Source organism: Pogona vitticeps, chromosome 2 (assembly GCF_051106095.1).
Source record: "Pogona vitticeps strain Pit_001003342236 chromosome 2, PviZW2.1, whole genome shotgun sequence".
Taxonomy (NCBI): domain Eukaryota; kingdom Metazoa; phylum Chordata; class Lepidosauria; order Squamata; family Agamidae; genus Pogona; species Pogona vitticeps.
In genome coordinates this window covers 164,156,232-164,168,741 of record NC_135784.1, presented here as the reverse complement: position 1 = coordinate 164,168,741, position 12,510 = coordinate 164,156,232, and the positions used below count along the sequence as shown (strand labels likewise).

The 12,510-nt window shown below is 46.7% G+C and overlaps 1 protein-coding gene and 1 long non-coding RNA gene across 4 annotated transcripts in view; one reads left to right on the top strand and one right to left on the bottom strand.

The window, feature by feature from the left end:
- Positions 1 to 7,346, bottom strand: part of AVIL (advillin) — a 45,005-nt gene extending 37,659 nt beyond the window's left edge. Inside the window, exon 1 of one of the 2 annotated variants that reach the window (XM_020784618.3) lies at positions 7,242 to 7,346. The gene's annotated coding sequence lies outside the window, so the exon portion shown is untranslated. Of the gene's footprint in view, positions 1 to 2,902; positions 3,204 to 7,241 lie in introns of those variants that run through there. The other variant, XM_072991081.2, reaches the window with a different exon arrangement.
- A 2,264-nt stretch (positions 7,347 to 9,610) lies between these two features.
- On the top strand, positions 9,611 to 11,775 carry LOC140704163 (uncharacterized). 2 transcript variants are annotated; one of them, XR_012083292.2, is made up of 3 exons: positions 9,611 to 9,844; positions 11,112 to 11,159; positions 11,561 to 11,775. It is a non-coding gene; the product is annotated as an uncharacterized LOC140704163 (long non-coding RNA). The 2 variants fall into 2 exon arrangements; XR_013541237.1 differs by lacking the exon at positions 9,611 to 9,844 and having other exon boundaries at positions 11,042 to 11,159.
- The last annotated feature ends 735 nt before the right edge of the window (positions 11,776 to 12,510 follow it).

Here is a 12,510-nt window from a genome sequence, read left to right as displayed (position 1 = left end):
TGGGTGCTTAGTAGGTTTAGACGAGACCTGGGCAAAGTGTGGCCCGGGGGCCACATACGGCCCATGAGCCGCTCTTGTCCGGCCCATGAACAGTTTTGAACATCAAAACCATTTATAGCTTTTTGTCTAAAGTTGATCAGTTGCTTATCTTTAACATATCACAAAAAAAAACTCTTTAGTATTTGTGAAGATTAACAAGTTTAAAATAAAAACAATCATAACATCACTGTTTCATTTTGTTTTTAAGTAAAGTTGGTTCGGCCCCCGAACACAGTTCAGATTTTTCATGTGGCCCCCCTATAGAAATTAATTGCCCACCCCTGGTTTAGATAGTCCTCTGGATGTTGTTGGTCTACAACCAGCTGTGCTGGTTGAAGCTGCTAGGAGCATCTGAAAAGCCACAGATCCCCCACCCCAAATGGGGAATAAAATACAGGATAGCAATACAGAACACAGAAGAAAAGGATCAAAACTGAGTCTTGTCACAAACACCTATGTGCTTGCCTAGGGGGAGTTTAGACCCCCACCATCATCACCTCATAGTAAGTGCATTAATACCTTTTATCCAAGCAGAGGAAAGTAAAGTTTTGCACCTGAAAAGTACATGGAGGTGGAAGCAAATCCAGATAGAATCATACAATTTCATCACTGGAAAGGATGATCTAGTCCAGTGGTTCCTAGTCACTTAGTATCCGATTTCCATAAATTGTAGCCCCCACCATTCAGCGAAATAACAAAGCAGCAGACATGTATCCATTACTTATAACGGCCCGCTCCACTCCCCACCTCTAGGCTTCCATTAAGCCTTGGACATCTGCCAACCTGGCTCCTTCCCCAACTTTCGCCCACCTTCTGTCTTTTCTTGAAGTAACCGGCACAGCACAACCCACAGAAGCTGCAACTTTGCCCCGCCAGCCCCTCTTCTTTTCCACGCCTAACTCACCCCGATCTGTGTTGGGAGCTCCAGTCTCAGCAATCAGAACATCCAAAATGCAGGAGGTCTCAATCCCATCCAACCCCATCCTCTTAAGTCAGACTACAGGAACTGAAGGTATGGACTGATTTTGTGGTGTGGCTGGTTTCCCTCTCCCCCCTCCCCCGCTCCACAGCTTTGGCACTGAAGAAAATAGAGGGACTGGGGACCAAAGTAGTTCCTGATGCTTCAACAGCCGCCTCAGTGCACTGGCACTACATTCCCCTGCCTCCCTCCCCCTCACGATCCCAAAGCATCTCCAAACCCACCTGGTGCTCTGCTTTCTGCAGTCCCTTCCATAATTCCAACACAAGACTTACCAACTTCCCCTTTAAGCCAGTGGTTCCCAACCTTGGGTGACCCAAGTGTTCTTGGACTGCAACTCTCAGAAATCCCCGCCAGCAGAGCTAGTGGTAAAGGATGCACTCCAAGAAAATCCGGGTTGCCCAAGGTTGGGAGCCACTACCCTAAGCTAAAGGCCAAAGGGGCAGGGGCACTTCTGACACACAGCCATAAGATGGAAAGGCAGTCCAGCCAATTTTGTCCCGCAGTGTTGACCAAACCGGCCTCTCGCCTATCAAAGAGAAACCAATCTCTGAAGGAAATGAAGTTGAGAGGAGATGGAATGGACCCACCCACTGTGGGCTGTGGAAGGTTGTGGATGCTTGTCAGGAAGCTCTCACACGTGCTTTGCCTGAACACTGATCCACAATGTATAGGCCTGTTCCACCTCCCTCTGCTTCCCTAGGTCTTATTACATCATTAGGCTTTCCCCCCCCACCTACCCCTAAACACTGTGGTTCGTACCCCCTGGGGTACACACACTCCAGGTTGAGAACCATTGATCTAGTCCAACCCACTGTAAATGCCAACATTCATTCCCGAAGCATCCCATATATATGGCCATGCAAATAGTTTTGCTGATGGCAGTGCTACTGGAACTCCCTGCCAGAAGGGAACTTTGCCGTCTTTCTGCCAGAACCTGCCTCCGTTTTCAATGTCTCTCATTTTGTCTGTCATTTTGTCCTGCCATAGTAGTGGGGGGAAATATGGAGTGGTACCGGATAAAGTTTTGATATTTTTGTGGGGGGAGGAGACTATATTATTTATTTATTTATTTATTTATTTGATTTATATCCCGCCCATCTGATAAATCTATACCACTCTGAGGTATAATATAATTCCCAGTGGGCATGTTTCTGGAGGATTCTGGGCATTGCATGCTCAAAAGTAATGTTTCTAAGGGCTGATGTGCTGCCTCCCTTTCTGGTTGTGGTTTCCTGGTCATGCCTCCTTTCCTGGGGAGCAGGGGGGAACACATTATCTGTCAGGAGTGATCAAAGCACAGAGGGTCGTGAGTAGTGATGTCTTTAGGTTCCACACTGTAAGGATAGTGTTAACACCTGACTGTTGGGCGTGTGGATTACAAACGCCATTTCGTGGATCATCTATAGGGATGGCTTTTTGACAATCTAGGCTTTGTCCTAGAACAGCCCTCCCAAAGCCCTTGCCATCCCTGTGTGCAGCTGACCACACTTGCTGGCAATGGAGGGAAGCGGGGGGGGGGGGGAAGAGAGAGAGATTGCTGTTCAACACATCTGGAAGACACTGTACTGCCCCAGGCATTGTGGAACAATAGGAGAGGGGGCCTTCACTATGGACTAACCAACCACAACCAGGACAGCTCCACTGGAGGTCAGGAAAAGAGCATCTGGGGACGGACGGAGGAGGCACTGTCCCGACAGGCACACACCAGATCGCAACTTGCTTGAGCAAAGCGTTTTGGGTGCTGAGTGATTTGTTGCAGAACTCTGCAGATGCCACACAGCACAAGAGATAGCTGGAGCTTCCTTCCTTCTTTTGAGAACTGGAGCTCTTCCTCCAGACACAGAAAACAGTCTGTCGAAAGGGTGTCATGCAGGTACTCACCGATCCCTAGGTAGCCGAAGGGGGTTCCTCGCTACTTTCTTCTTCAGGCGTCGGAAAAAGAGAGAGGCACCCTCCAAGTGGAACAAAGCATTCTGGGAGACCCAGGCTCAGAGCAGCCTCTCCTCCCTCCCCCCCCATTCCTACCCCCAAAGTTCCATGACTGAAGCCAGATGGTGAGATTTAACAAGGGGAGCAGCCGTCCAGTCCATAGGCTTCCTGGAGGCTGGGATTGATTAGCCAGCCACATGCAGAGGGGAGCCTGATGGCAGTCCAAAGGGAAAGGCCACTTCTTGGATTCCGTTCTGGAAATAATTTTCCAGCATTTTCCTCTGTTGTCAACAAAATGGGCCGCTTACATCATCGGACTCGTGGGCTATAGCCTTCTGACACTTCCAGAAATGGGAGGTGGCGGCTCTGTGTGTGTGTGTGTGTGTGTGTGTGTGTGTGTGTGTGTGTGTGTGTGTGTGTGTGTGTGTGTGTGTGTGTGTGTGTGTGTGTGTGTGTGTGTGTGTGTGTGTTGGCCTTTGTTTGTATAGAAGCTAAAAGGGACCAACAAAAGCTTTTCCTTAGCAAGGGAGTTCTGGAACTGGTCCTGCTACAAAGGAACGTCCACAGAAAAGGTTACGGATTTGGGGGGAAACGTTACTCAAGTAAGTAAGGCTCCTACACTCTTTTTGCTTCCTGTTTGTGGATTGTTCCTGTGAAATCATTGTGGGTTTCATGAGATCACATTTAGCTTTTTTAAAAAAATGCTCCACTTAATGAAGACAAAGTCGGGTTTGTGCTTAAGAGTGCTGGATTGGGATATGGGAAGTCCTTCTAGTTCCCACTGGGCCATGAAATCCACCAGGTGACCTTTCCAAGCCTGACCTACCTCTCAGGGTTGTTGTGAGGATAAAATGGAAGGAGGGATACCTCCCGTGATCTCATTGGAGGAGAGACAGGATATTAATCAAACAAACAAATAATAGCAGATCAGAACTAATATGCATCAGCATCCCAAGCCATCAAGAGCAATTGGTATACTCCACAGCCACAGCTATTAAAAAAAACACAACAACTCATTTTAGGTTCTGTCAAACTTTATGGGTGTCTGCCTGTTAGTATGGGTGGAGGTGTATGTGTGCCCTACATCCATGTAGCCGGTAGTTCCAATCACAACCCAACAGCTGGTGCTAGACTACAAACTGGGTGTAGTCAGTGCTGATTCAGATGAGTCTTCAGCCCCGTTTCCAAGCCAGATCTGTCCAGTTCTGAGCCACTTAATAGCCCTTGTGAGGCTACCCATTGGTGACATCCTATCACATAGTGCCAAAGTGACTGTTATGTTCAGCTGGAGATTCCACTGAGGCTCCAGACAGGATATAATGCCGCAGCGATAGGAGTCTTTGGATCTCCTCTCAGACCTTCATTATTTGCTGGTGCAGCAATGTAGGTGACGGGCTCCACCCCTAAGGGAGCCGAAGAACAGAGTGACCACATACAGAGAGTGTGGATGCAATACAGGTCACATACCATGTGTGGCTTGGGATGCCACTCTGTAAGGCAGGTGGGAAAGAAAGTACACTCTCACTTCCTTCAGGTAATGCAAATTGAACATGTCTAGCATTTAAATGTGCACCATGTTCTGTGCATAAGTGCCTATGGATATCCACCACGGAAATCAATAGGCATCTGAGCCTATGGACAGCACGTATTGTTCTCCCATCAGTCAGTGCTTGTCCACATACAACCTTTGGTCTCATAGTAACACAGTACGCTCTATGTACTAACAGAATTTGAAAAGGTTTTCTGGCTAAAAAATTCTGAAAACTTTTATTTATAAGATACAGTATTATTGTTACCTATTTCTTTAAAAAGTGATGATGAATACAGTAGGTTTGTGTTAATCTGCTGCAATGTGTCATGATCTACTTACACATCTAAAGGAGACAGCAGACTAATTGTGGAGTTCCTTCCCTTGAGGACAGCAGGCAAGAGGGGAGCTACCAACCTGTAGGGTGAACCTGTTGCGCACAGACTGGACACAATCAGCCAAGGGTTCCTTCCCCCCCCCCCAGTTGGTCTGAAGCACCCTCACTTCAGGCTAATAGGAAAGAGGAAGGGGAATCCATCTCCGGATCCCCTTTCCTGCCCTCCATTAGCTGAGTCATACACTACCTGAGGGTGTTTCCTTCTTCCTCTTTCTCCCCCCGCAGGTTTGTGAGCGCTAGCCAAGAGGTCTTTATCCTTCTACCTCCTTCCCCATGTAAGAAAAGGAGAAAGAAATCCTGCCGAAAGCAAGAGATGGAAATGTTTCACCTGGTACCTCAGCCAGATCATACCAGGCCCCCTCCACCTCATTCAGCCCCCACCTGAGACCGACCTCACCTTGATGGTAGCGCTACAACTGCTGCCAACACTATGATCAATTTTATGACAGGTTAAAGTGTGTAAAAAATTGGCCCTGTCTTTGCTGCTTCACTGCTGTTTTATTACTTAGTTTCACTGTTTTGACTCTGCCTTCGAGTTTGTGGGAGCAGCTTTAATGTTGTCCTTTCAACATGGCTCCAGAAGGAGAAAGGGCAAGTTTGATAGTGTTTTAGTATTTTTTTAAAAAATTCCTTTTCTAGTATGATGGCCCTCGGTTGTAAACAATGAAACCGAATGAAATTGAAGAAATACACATCCTAAATTTGTGTGTGATGCTACCTAGTCTTCAACAAGCATTTCTGGATTTGAAAAATAGAAGTAAAAAGGATGTGGAAGTACAGTATATAGCATAGAATCCACAGGTGCAGGTACATTGCAGGGTGACTAGGCATTCCTTTGGGTCAGGGATTTCTAGGAACTGTAGTTTGGGAGGAGGGAGCTAAAAAGATACACCAGAAGATTATGGCCACCTATACCAAGCCACGATACCCCAGATTTCTTGGTGTGAAATATGACAACTAATAATGGCTGACAGGGTTCTCCCTCTCCCTCCCTCTCTTCCTCTCTCTTTGTATGCATTTCACTTCGGCTTTTCTAAGGTCCTGGAAATAATATAGTCAATTGTAATGAAAGGACAAATAGCTAACATCATTGCTCCTTCAGAATCTAAAAGGTTAAGTACTGAAAAATTTTATTTTAGGGACAATGAGAACATTTTTTTTTTCAAAACAGTACTCATCTGAATTTCTTTTGCATCTCACTTCTCTCTTTCAAAAGTATGTTTACTGTCATCATTGAGGATAAAAGGTTCCAAAGGGTGTACGGGAGAACCATTTCCAAATGGGTGTGGCATCTAAAGACCAGAGGGTGCGATATGCCAGTTTTATGTGTGTTCCTAAATTAATCCCTTCCTATTCCATGCTTGCCTCCCTCCCTCCCTTGTCACCTGCAGTATTATTATGAAAATAGAGTGCATCCTGCAAATTATAAAGCCTGCAGGATCTGGGTGCAGGATGCGTGTTTCCTTGGAAAGAACACTTCTGTTTTCATTTGGGCTGGAGCGCACCCAGCCCTGACCTTAGTACATAGCCTTCAACTTCATTTATTTAAGGAATCAGGGCTCAACTTGGCAGTCACTAAGAGACCTTCAAAAGAGCCATTAATTGGTGTGATTCTTCTAATGATGTCACCTAACGGATGCCCAGGGCACTGACTCATGTCAGTTACTCACCCATGAACACCAAACTGCTTGACTGAAGCCTCGTTATGAAATCAGCCACTCTCCCATGAACCTGATAATGTTGCCAGACTAGGGGGAAAACCGGAAAGATTGTCTGGGGGCAGACCAAGTGCCTTTTGTTGGCCTCTTGGCTGAGCACAGAAAATATGTGGTCTGTATGAGCAAATGGTGTAAAAAAAAAGTTTGTCTGGTAGAAAAACTCTATGGGTAAGTCTGAAGGAAGCCATCCTTGGAGGCTAGGCTGCCTCACAGGGTTGCTGTGAAGTGCAAATGAGAACGCTGTAAAGCGCACCAAGCCCTTGAATGAAAGAGATAAATGAGATCACCTGAATCTCAGTCGATTGCTCAAGATACTCAGCTCTAGGAAAAGTTAAAATTTAGAGCCACAATCCTATTATCTGGCACTAATATGTTCAACGAGTCTCACATAGGAACTGGCATAGGCAGGAGCCGATTACATGGAAAGTCAAGGCTTGCGTTGTCAGAGGATTCTGTTCTCATCTTCCATTCTGTGTGACAGATGGGTTTCTCCCCTGAGGCACTTCTTGGAAAAGTAGACCCATCTGCCCATTCAGATCACCACCCTTTACTTCCAGCCTTGCCCGGACAGCCCTCTCTTTCTCCCCCTCCCCTCCACCCCCTCTCCTGTGCGTTGCTTTGGGCACCAATAAATCAAGTGGCACTCACCTGGGTTTGCCAGGGTCTCCTTGCCTTCCAGCCCGAGGTTGAGGAGCCCAAGCGAGTCAGGCAGAGCAGAAAAGGCTCCTCCAGCTCAGCAGCACATCTCTGTCTGGGGGATCCAGACCAACGCAAGGAAAATTTGCTTGCATTTGCATCTTCCTTACTGATCAGCTGCCTGGGCCAATCAGTGCTGACCTAGCCCAGTGGTTTGGCTTAAGTGTGAGGAAAATATCTATTTGTTTCTCTTGACAGCCTGGACATGTGGAGAGCTACAGAGACTCTCCCTCTGCCCCCATATCCACGGCCACACCCATTTTCCTATTGATTTTTCTTAAGTGCTCCTGATGCACATCCATAATTCAACTAAATGGAGCCAAGGAGGGGATGTTAAGCTAACCACAGTAGAGTGTTTTGCTCGGAGGTAAGCAGCAAAGGGAAGAGGGAGAAAGGCTTCGCCCTTCAGAGGGATTAGTCAGCAACCAGAGATGTGCTTGGGTGTTTTGATACAGTGGGAAGGATTTGCTCTTCTTCTTATCACTGGGTCGGGATGTTCTTTCAGCTCTAAAGCCACCTGTCCAGTTGTGGTGAACTGCCACTCTGTGACTAACAGTGGACCTCTCAGGCCTCTGAGCCCAGACCTCTGGATTTTCTCCAGGCCGTGGCCCCTCACTCATGCCTCTCTACAGTTCTGACATTGTTTATTTAGCCCTGAGTTTGGAAAAGTTACTTTGGGGGACCACAACACCCAGCATTCCCTACCCGATATAGCCACTACTTGGAAAATAAATGTTTCCATGTTTTGCTCCTCCCTGCCATATCCACCAATTCCAAAGTGGGGTCTTTTTATGAGCTGGGGGGAAAGAGAATGCTTAAATGCAAACATTTCTACTCCCCCACTTCTCAAGTACTGAATAAAAGAGTCACATTTGTCACTCAACCCACGTTGGCTTTGGACCCCACCCACTGCTAGAATGGAGGAATTTAAAAAGAAAGTTTACTTACCTGTAACCATGGTTCTTCAAGTGGTTCTCTGTGAATTCACACATTTGGGTTAAATCAGCGCCTGCGCTGGAACTTTGGAACCTTCTAGAGCTTTTCTGAAAAAGATACAAAGTTTAGGTTGCCCCTAGCACGCATGCTCCATTCCCTCCCTGCCTCCAGTTCCATTTATCCGTCATTGCTAGAGCAAGAGCTCATCATAAAGGAAGCAGTGATGGATAGTGGGGAGGCCAGGTAGGAATGTGTGAATTCACAGAGAACCAATTGAAGAACCATGGTTACAGGTAAGTAACCTTTCTTTCTTCAGCGTGGTCTCTGTGAATCACACATTTGTGTGACTGACAAGCTAACTTACCGGAAGGAGGGCCGTCACTGCAGGACAGATGTCAAGACAGCCCTTCCAAAACTCGTCTCCTTCTTTGCCCGAAGGTCCAACCTGTAGTGGGTGACAAATGTGGACACTCTGGACCATGTAGCTGCCTTGCAGATGTCTGGAATGTCCACACCACGTAGTAAGGCAGTAGACGTCGCCATGGACCTTGTGGAATGTCCCTTAAGACCTTCAGGCATATCTTTACTTGCAAGTTGGTAGGCAAGCGTAATAGTGGAGACAAACCACCGTGACAAGGTAGAAGATGACGCTGGACAACCCTTGTGTGGTCCAAAAAAGCAAAGGAAGAGTCTTGGAGATTTCTGAAAGTCCTTTGTCCTGGAAACAGCATGCTAACGCCTTCTAACATCCAGGGAATGGAGCATCTTTTCAACGTCAGACGAAGGATCAGAAAACAAGGTAGGTAATGAAATAGGCTGATTGAGGTGAAAATCTGTAACAACTTTAGGCAGGAACAAAACATCTGGAAACGACATAACTTTGTCCTTATCGAATTGCAGGTAAGGAGGATCAGACCTTAGGGCTGCCAACTCACTTGCTCTTCTAGCAGACGTAACTGCAACTAGAAACAGAGTCTTTAGGGAAAGAAACTTAACATCACAGGAAGCCATAGGCTCAAAGGGATGTTTCATGAGTGATTGTAGAACCAATGTAAGGGACCATTGAGGTACTGGAGGCCTTGTAGGAGGGTGAATGTTGATTAGTCCTTTCAAGAATGCCTTCAATGTAGGATGAGAAAAGAAACGTGAAGATTCTGAGTCCCTAGGTTGGAAAGAGACTATTGCAGAAATGTACACCTTGAGGGTTGACAAAGTAAGGCCGAGATCAAAAAGATGTTTGAGATAAAGGAGCAAAGTCTGTAGGGAGACTGGAGAAGTCTGGAGATTTCTGGCAGTGGCAAAACGAAGAAAATTATTCCACTTGTATTTGTATAAGAGGATAGTAGATGTTTTTTTGGATTTGTCTAACACCTCTTTGATTTCAGGCAGATCCTCCATGCAGCTAGGCGGAGGGAGTCCAACTCCGGGTGTAGAACATTCCCCAAATCCTGTGTTAGTACATGTGGCACAAGTGGAAGTCTGAACACCTCGGTGGCCAACTCCTCCAGAGTAGAGAACCATAGTTGACGTGGCCAGTATGGTGCTATGAGAACTGCTGACAACCTCTGCTGTCTGATCCTGACTAGAGATCTTTGGATCAGAGGGATCGGTGGAAACAGGTACAGAAGGTGGTCCTGCCATGGTATCATGAAGGCATCTCCCTGGGAAATGGGGCCCCTGCCTGCTCGAGATGCGTACCTCTCACACTTCCTGTTCATGTGCGAAGCGAACATGTCAATGGTTGGTCGGCCCCATCTTCTGCACAGCATCTGGAATACAGTACATCGTTGTGCAGTTCCCACTCATGGGATTGTCCCTTCTGGTGACTCAGCTCATCTGCCAGTTGGTTTTCTGATGTGGATATGTGGATTGCCACTGTATAAATGTGATGGTGGCAACACCACTCCCACAGGTGCACTGTAAGGTAGAGAAGGGACAAGGACCTCGTCCCGCCCTGTTTGTTGATGTAGTACAAGGTTGTGGTGTTGTCTATTACAACTTGTACACCACGACCCTGTATCAGTGGCAGGAAGGCTCTGAACGATTTGATCACTGCTAGCGTCTCCAGATGGTTGGTGTGGAGTCCTCTTTGATGATGTGACCAGAGTGCATGTATGGTATGACCATTGCAGTGAGCTCCCCAGCCTGTGGGGCTCACATTTGTTGTTACTTGTGCAGAGAGTTGCAGAGGTCGAAATGGGTGGCCCATGAGCAGATGAGGTCGGAAACCCCACCACTGTAGTTGTTTTGCCAGCTCTGGGGTGACTAGGATCTTCTTCCTCGGATCCTCTAACATTGGGTCGAAATGATGGAGAAACCAAGCCTGTAGCGAGCACATTTTTAGCCTGGTGTGTGGTAAAGATGTTGTAGTTGAGGCCATGAGACCCAACAGATGTTGTGCATGATGTGCTGACACCAGGGCATGTGGTTGAAACTTTTGAAGAGTGGTCTATAGTTTGTAGATGCGCTCTGGAGGAAGAAAGAGTCTTGCCCTTCTGGAGTCCAGTGTTGCTCCTATATAACTCATAACTCGCGAAGGCTTTAGGGTAGATTTCTCAAAATTTATGGTGAGGCCTAGACTCTGCAGAGTGTGGAGGGTGAATTTGATGTCCTGAATGGCTTTCCGTCTGGACGGCGACATTATGAGCCAATCGTCGATGTACGGGAATACATTTACACCTTGTAGACATAGAAATGCAGCCACTGGAGCCCTGCACTTTGTAAACGTGCGTGGAGCTGTTGCTAAGCCGAATGGTAAGGCCGCATACTGGTAGACCTTGTTGTTGATTATGAACCACAGATACTTCCTGTAATGATGTGTATTGTGACGTGGAAGTATGTGTCCTTCAGGTCTATAACCACAAACCAATCTCCCTTTCTCAACAGGTGGACGATGGACTCCAGGGTGACCATCCAGAACCGGCGTGGCTGAAGGTAAGTGTTGAGGTCCCTGAGGTCTAGTATGGGTCTGAGACCCCCATCCTTTTTTGGAACGGTGAAATACCAGGAGTAAAACCCCCTGAGAATGTCTTGATGAGGGACCCACTGTATTGCATTCTTTTGGAGTAGAGTGAGAACCTCCTCCTCCAGGGTGGGATTGGATGCTGTCATTCGCAAATACCCTAGAGGAGGGAGTTCTACCAACTCTAGCCGGTAGCCGAATTTGATGTTCAGAACCCAATTCTCCTTTGATATCCTTTGCCAATTGTGGTAAAATGGGGCAAGTCGTGTGTGATGATCCTGAAGCAGAGGGTTGATGCAGTCAAAGGTACTGCTTGGATTTTTTGTTGGGTGGACGATAAGATTGACGCTTATGTGATGTTTGCTGTTTGTAGGGTGGAGCGGTAGAAGACTGCTGAGAAGATCTACCTTGAGAACCCCTTGTAACCTTGAGAATCTTGCTGATGATACTGCTGCTGGGGAAATTGCCTTTGCCATTGTTGTTTTTGGAAATGAGGCTGTTGGTAAATGGTGTAAGATTTAGCAGTTTTCAGGTATGGACTTGAGTGACTCATCAGTCTTTTCGTTAAATAAACCTTTTGTATCAAAAGCCTGTTCTTCGATTTGCTTTTTCACGTCCTCAATAATACCAGATGCCCTGAGCCAGGCGTGGCGTCGAAGGGTTATGGCAGAATTCAATGTTTTAGCAGAAACATCTGTGGCATGTCTAGCAGCTAAACGTTGGTGCTTGGATAATGTCATAGCTTCAGCATGAGCATTTAAACACTCTTGCATGATATCCTCAGGAGCAGCTTGAAGCACTGGAGCACTTTATTCCAGAGATGCTTCTGGTATGCTCACATTGCTGCCTTGTAATTGCATATCTTTAGTAGGAAGGACTGGAAGTTGTAAATTTTCCTACCCAAAACATCCATCTTCCTGCCTTCCTTATTGGTGGGAGTAACATGTGGCTCCCTGAAGCCTTAGACGCATTCGCATGGACAATGACAGAGTTGGGAGCAGGATGCTTAGACAAGAAATTGACTTCATCTCCATGAATCCTATACATATTCTCAGTCCTCCTAGAGACAGAAAGAGGGGTGGCCGGTTGAGAACAAGCATCCATAATCAGAGTAAACAGCTGGGAAATGTAGGCTAAGTGGCTGAGAAGGCTCTCGATCGATGTCCCCAAAAATGGGATCATCTGTTGGAGGAGGTGGAAGTTGTGTTTGCATTTTCAAAACATTAGCCATTCCGGTCACCATCTGTGAATAAGAGGAGAAATCCTCAGAGGGAGAGGATGGATGGGGATTCCCTGTACAGTATCTGACTCGAAGGAGTCTGC